Raw genomic sequence first — 7,612 nt, 5'->3', positions numbered from 1 at the left:
AAGGAGGCTAGGGATTGAGTCCCTGGTCTTGGTGTAAGGCCTAGGTATGAATTCGACCAAGCTCGATTTCAGGTGTTGGTCTAGAGCTATGGTAGAGGTTCTGTGGAAGAGGGATTTGATGGGGCTTTGGCTTCTTTCACTCTTGTGAAGGTGTGGGCACAAGAAATTGAAGTTTGGTGGAGTGTGTAGGTGTATTGGGTTCTATCCTGGTTTATGGCAGGGTTTCAAGCTCAAAATTAGCTCCGACAATGAGAATGGGTGAGGGAAAATGGTTGGAATGCACTGAGGGAATCTTAGGGAAGCTCTGTGTGAAGTTTGGAGAGACCTCTCTAAGGAAATTTCAGCACACCTCCCATGGCCGTGGGAGGTGTGTTTTTATAAAAATGGCCATGCGGTGGCTCTCAGGTCAAAAGTTTGGGTGCATTGTGGTGCTTAGGTGGAGGGAAGAGGAGCTCTTCAATTGAATTTGGATGAGATGGCCTCTAGGTTTGATTTGGGTGAAGTGCCATGGGGTGGCTCACGGTTTTGGCCTTCTTCAGCCAATAGGCTGGCCGGCCGGCTAGGGGGAGGTGGCTAGGGGCTCAAGGAACCCAGAGGAATCCATCACAATAATTTAATGTAAATGTGCTTTGATTTGACAAAGATATCTTAAGCATGTGCTTTTTTTGGAAATAAGATCGCTTTATTAGGTTTGATTTAGATGATTTCATGTTGTTTGGACTGGTCACTAAGTCCAACTAATGGCTGTGGTGGAGTTAATTTGCTCGCCTTAGGGTTTTTGGGTCACATTTAGTGCATGGGTCCAAGTGGGTGCAAATGACCAAAACTTGGGTTTGGGTTAGGCTATCCATGTCAATTGGCCCAATTGATTGATCAAATTTGTGTAGATGATCATAAGGAACAACTTTGGTGAAGGATGGAAGTGGTTTTGAGTCCAATTGCGGGGTCAATTTGAAGGAATTTTGAACTTTAATCAATTTGGTCATGTTGGGCTAGGCTTGGGTATAGCTTGGGTTAGCCTTGGGCTAAGTCCAAATTGATTATTGTAAATGGTCAATAGGGATCTCATGAAGAGTTTTTGACATGAATTGGATGCCAATTTGGAGTTTAAGGAAATCAATTGGGTGAAATTTGGGGACTTAGCCAATTTGGGGCTAAATTTGGGAATTTTGGATTTAGGCCAAAATCAAATGGATTGCTTCACCAAGGTTAATTGATGGTTGATTTTGATGTATAAGAATTTTATCAAGATTTTCCAACAACAATTCGGGCCAATTGACTAGGCCATGGGTTCAATTTGGTGAGATTAAGTCATAAGGTCAAAATTGGAGTTTTGACCGAAATCAAAATTGGACTCAAATAATGGACCAATTGAGCTTGGATTTGATTTATTTTGGTCATATAAAAAGTGAATTTGAGTTTAGTATTGGAATTGGGGTCAATTGAGACCCAATCGATGGACATTTGAGTTGGATTTTGGGAAATTTGGGTCTTTAAAGGGAAATTTGGGGATTTTGGTTAAAGATGGTCAGATTGGACAAATTGGGTCATGTGGTAGTTAAGAGAAATAAAATTGAGAATATTTAGGATTTATTGCGATTTTATGAGAAGTTTGGGAATTTTTGGAATTTTGGGTCCAAGAGGGGTATTTTGGTAATTTGGGGGTGTTTTAGGGGTAAAAGGCCAAGATGGGTATTTTGGTAGATTTGAGGTAAGCCATCGACCAATGGAAATCTCATTTTGGGTCTTCTACATAGTGGTCTTAGCCAAACCATAACCCTAGAGCTAGTAGCTTTAGAGGACCATCTGCATGAGTATCCCAAAAGATCAAAAGATCTAGGCTAGAAACTTGAGTTCAGGGTTGTGAGTGATTGTGAGTGTAGATGAGTGTTGTGAATGCCTTAGCTCCAGGCCAACACTCAAGGTCAACCTTAAGGTCCACCAATCCTAAGGGTGACTCATCCTGAGTTTCCCCCATAGTGACCCCACCTACTAAGTATTTAGAGGTTGAGACCAACATGTGGAACTTCAAGTCGAGTAGAGAAGAGTTTGAAATTTCTAATGGTGAGGGTTCCATGTATAGTTTTCTAAGAACAGTCAATAGAAAAATCCTATGGCTAGACCTTAGGCTACTAAAGATGAAAAACTAAACCTCAACCAAAAATGAGGTCAACAGAAGTTATTCAAAATAGTTTCACCCCATGACACTAAATCCCAATAGAAGAGTTTAGAGTAGAGGGATTTGGTGATACTTTGATTTGTATAAACCTACTAGATTATTATATCAGGTCTACCCTTGTCAAATTGTAACTTGGAGACATGAGTAATTAAGGATTCCTGATGTATGGTAGACAATATAGAGAGGGACCAATGATTGCCCTCCCAACTGTCCGCCACCTTGAGTTGTGTATTAAGGAAATTGGAAGCAAGACTAAGCTACTCCTCAGGGAACTACTGGTCCAACCAAAAACTCAAATCCCCATTCCCAAGGTCCCATAGGAATAGTTTTTCGGCAATATTTATGATTTTGAGCATGCTAACCCACATTTTGGAGTCCCCTAATTTGCTGATAATAAGAGAAGAGTGTTGATCTTTGTAATAGTTTCCCAGCATAAATTTTTCCCACAAGGAAGATTGATCCCTAAACTTGATCCAAAATATACACAAATTGACTTTTAGGAGCTATTGAAGTCCTTTAAAACAAATATCTCCAGCCATAGTAGGTTTTGATGCCTTTTGCCATGAAGCCCAGTGTGATTGTTGTCTTTATCCATACAACAAAAATCTATTAAAAGCCCTCTCCAATTGTAGTTATGTCCTCTTCTTAGGAATAGTCATCTGTAGGATATAAGAAGGAAAAGAGGTAAGAATACTTTTTATCAAAGTAACTCTACCGTAATTAGATAGAAAGGAATGTGTTCAGCTTTTATTCAAGACCTCATCAAATTGGACTTGCTTAGTTCTGCCAGCAATGAGAAGGACACAAGAGTATTTGATAGAGAGCTAAGAGCAATAAAACCTAGTATAATAAAAAAATCCACTGCTTAAAATTAAGAGAAGCACATTTGTGGAAGATCAGTTGACATTTTTCAGGGTTGAAAAACATCCCTGAGTGAGACTACAACATATTGAGGCATTTAAATACTTTTTAAACAACAGACTTGTGGGTACTAAAGAACACAATAATATCATCAGCATAAATAAGGTGAGAAATGGCCATTTTAGATCTATGATGATACCTAGTGTCGTTATGGGACAGGATGTTTAGGTTGAGAAATCTAGACAAATAGTGAATGGCCAAAATAATAATAGTAGGTGAGAGGTGATCCCCTTATTTCAGTCCTCTAGTTCCAATAAGTGACCCTTTTGTTTATCCATTAATGAGAATAGAGTGAGCATTGTTTGATAACCATCTATGGATGAGAGAACAAAAGTCTATAGAAAATCCTTTTGCTGAAAGTATATCGAGTATGAATTCCCAACTTATGGTATCATAAGCCTTTCTGAGATCTAGTTTGTAGATCAGATTGCCCCCTCCTACAAGGCTTTTCCAGATCCATCACTAGCTCCTATGCAAGAAGTACATCATGAGTTATAGATCTCCTCTTGACAAAGGTAGTTTGATTAGGATTAATCAGATTATCCAGATGTGGCTGCAATCTCTTAACTATGATTTTGCTGATAACATTTCTAATAACAGAAGTGAGGCAAATATTCCTAAAGTGATCCAAGTTTTTCTGGACATCAGATTTAGGAGTCAGTATGACCCTAGACTCTGATGTACTTAGGGAGCTTATCGCCTTGGAAGAAACTCTTAATAGTGGTTGTAAGATCCACCTTGATAATGTCCCATGATTTTATATAGAAGTCTGCATTGAAACCATTAGGCCCAACTATTTTGGAACTATCAATAGAGTTTAGGGCCATCCAAATCTTCTGCTCAGTGGGAGGCTCAATAAACATGAGGTTTCTAGTGTAAGATATGTCTTCACTGAAATAACTCTTATCAATAGGTGGCATCTGATCAAAATCATGTTTTAGTAGTTGATTATAGTATGATACTGCATCATTTGTAATAGAAACATTATCATTAAGCCAGATCCCCTCAGCAAATTGAATAGAATGAATAGTGTTTCACTTCCTTCTGTATTTAATAAAAGCATGATAAAATTTAGTATTCCTGTCTCCTTCAGTGAAAATATTAATAGAAGCCTTATGCTTTAGGAACAATTCCTAGTACTCAGTGGCTGTGAGAAGGTTATTTTGTGTAGTTAATAGAGACTTTTCCTCAGCAATTCCATTCTATACATTAAGTTCTAGCTGCTCCACCTCTTCTTTAGCAGTGCTGACAACAGCTATAAAATTGCCAAATGATACTCAGCCCCACTTCCTAAGGGCTTTGCCAATCTTGATCTGTAGAATGCTAAGTTTAACCAGAGGTTCAAGGTGTATAACACCACCCCAACTAGTGGAGACAGTGTTCAAAAAAGAGTTGTGGGTGGACTGCAGATATCTGAAAGGAGGAGGCTGCCAAGAGTTATAAGAAGAGGTAATAGAGACCAGTAAAGGTCTATGGTCTGAGCCAGCAAGGCTCAGATGAGTTACATAGGTAAGAAGAAATTGAGAGTAACATCAATCTTTCACCAAAATTCTGCCCAATCCTTCTCAGAGATGTCCCCTCTTCCAGGTGAAAGTGAGTCCCTTAAAACCCAGATCAAATAGTCCTGCCAATTGGATGTTATCACATAAATGTGTCATTTTGGAGAGATTAGGAGCCTTGCCCTCAGCTTTTTCAGTAGAAGAAGATATGCAATTGAAGCCCCCCCTAACCATGAGGATTGCATATGTTTTCTGATGTGATGAAGGCAGTCCCCAAGTTCTCTTTTGTTCACTTTTTTGTACCCAACATAAATAAAAGAAGCATGTCCAACATGGCCATTGATCATAAAAGAGATGCACAAATTGTTGGTGGTCCACCAAAATTGTCAAAGTGATTTTGTTTCTACAAAACATCCAATTATTATTATTATTGTTAGCATAATGAGTAAAACCAATGAACTTATGGATAAGTCTTTGAGGATACTTTTTAACCATAGGTTCAAGAATAACAATGCACCAAAGCTGATATTTTTTGTTTAGATGTAGAATTATTGTGAGGGAGAGGGGATGAGTAATTCCCCTAATATTCCAATATATAAAATTAATCATTTTGTGGATAGGGGTGAAGTAAAGGTTGTGATCTGGATCTAGTTCTTCTTCTAGTGACCTTGTGGAGAGAACTAACCATCACATTAGTTCCACCTCCATACACCAAAGGGGAGAGCCCTTTTTGGAGTTTTTGCAGTTCAGTGACTTTTTTCTTCTTCTTCTTTTCTGTGTGGATATGCCAGTCCTCTTCAATGTTCTTCTACATTTTTGCTATAGTGTCACTTATAGGAATTGTTGGAAGGATGATTGGAGTATTGGAAGGGCAGACCACTTCCACACACGCACCAGAAAGCACAGGATCAGTAGAAGGTGGGGCGACTAAAAACTCCTCATATACTTCATCAAATATGGAGCTGAAGATGGGGCAGTAGATGAAGTAGTAGTATTCTTAGCAGGATCCAGGAGGGTCTTGTACAATAGGAAGTTCATCTGCATTAGGATCGACAATCTTCACAGCTTTAAAAGACTCCTTCTAAGAAGTATTATAATTCCATTTAGAAGGGGGCTGAAGCCTATAACATTTGTCCAATATATGCCCAAAAATTTTTCAATGTTGACAATAGAAAGGCTTTTGATCCAACACCACTTCCTACCAGAATCCATCTTATTCAGTCCCACTGCAAACTCATTTCAGCTCAGGGAGGGTGGTATCTCTCCCAATGAGGAATCTAGCATTTGCAGGCCTAGCTTTACTATAAGTGGAGTGTCCACCTTAAGTGGTGTTTCCAGAGCTCTACCAATGCTCAATAAAGCATTAATATAAAAGAACTAGAGAGGGAGTTTAGGCAGTTTAAACCAAAGAGGCACCACAGGTGGGTCTTTGCTAGGATTAAAGTCTGGAGTACATTTAAGGATTTTCATAAAGGTTCCTGCTATCATAGGGGATCACTTAGTAATTATCCTAGCATAATCTTTATCTACAGTGAGCTAGATTAATAGATGCCTCCCATCCAATAATCCCACCTTCCAAGCCCCAATGAATTTAAGTGATTCAAAGTAGTTTCTAACTAGCTCCACTTTTGGATGTCTCAAAAGGAACTTTCTAACCAGAGTAAACAACACCTCTTCATTTAAGGATTTCATATCATGTTCAGAAAAGCAAATGGTAGGTTCATCATCTTGCACACCTAAAGGGTGGATACAAGGACAAGTCCCCTTACTAGTACCCACATCATGTAAAGACTGAGGGAAGACAAAATTTTAAGGGTCTTCTAGATGTCATGAGCTTCACCAACAACTCCAGTATATGTAGCTTTAGTCTGCTGTGCATTTGTTTCCACTTTAATAGGGAAAACAATAGATAAGGAACAAACCTTAAGGTAGCTTTGAGCAACCTTAAATGGAACAGTAACAAAATTCAAATATCTTCAGAACCTGGGAAGGTTCAAAACCAGAAACTAGGTTCTAATAGAGACCCCTTAAGAAAAGTATACCACAAATCACAGTAGCTTCAACACCATGCATCACCAGCCAGCACCATGGGATCAATCTTGGAACAATTCCTTTCATCAGTGTTTGGTTTATATGGACTGCTAGAAAAAAAATTAAACATGAAGACACTAATGGGGCTACTGGAAAGTTTGTGGCAAACTGCAATACTTACAAAAGGAAGCTGATTCACTGGAAAAACATTCCCAATATATTGAAGATCAGCAAAAGCAAGGAGCAACACTGCAGCATGGTGATTAAGGTTTATTTGTAGAAAACTCCATATCCTTTCTTAAAAGTCAACACAGATGAAAGTTTCTCAACAAACAAAGCTAGCATTGGGGGAGTATTTAGAGATCACAAAGGTAGATGCAAGATGTTCTTCAAATCACCAATTACTGTGGAAGATGCTAATAAAGCTGAAACTGTTGCACTATATTGGGCCATTAAGATTTTTTCTATCAACAGGTGGACACCACTTCAAGCTGAGGTGGACTCTTCATAGCTTGTTGATTATATGACAGGTAAAGCCTCCCCCCATGGCACATACAACAATGAATTACAAAGATGCAACACCTCACTAAGGAGATAAGAGTCACTTACTGCTTTAATTACAGAGAGGGCAATAGACCAGCAAATTACCTTGCCACAAATGGTGCAGACTCCCATTTGGTGGCTGTGTCTACTAACCCACCCCAAGTTCTTGCTGACCTGTTAAAGGGAGCATGTTTCACATACCTTACCTCAGAATTGTAGGCAACTAAGTTTTTTTATCAGGAGATTTTCTATTTGGGCTCCTCTTTGGAACTATTTTTTCCTTGTTGGACATTACTGTAATTTTGAGCAGGCTTTCTTTTTACTCTCCTTTCTCTTATCCCACTTATGTACCCCCTCTATAATGCTATAATGAACTTTTAGTGATTAAACATCGAGAGAGACACAAGAAGCTCCTTTTGCTAATATATATATAGATATA

The sequence above is a fragment of the Phalaenopsis equestris genome, unplaced genomic scaffold (assembly GCF_001263595.1).
Source record: "Phalaenopsis equestris unplaced genomic scaffold, ASM126359v1 Scaffold000895, whole genome shotgun sequence".
In the NCBI taxonomy this organism is placed as follows: Eukaryota; Viridiplantae; Streptophyta; class Magnoliopsida; order Asparagales; family Orchidaceae; genus Phalaenopsis; species Phalaenopsis equestris.
The sequence above is the reverse complement of the archived record's forward strand: the minus strand, read 5'-3'. Positions refer to the sequence as shown.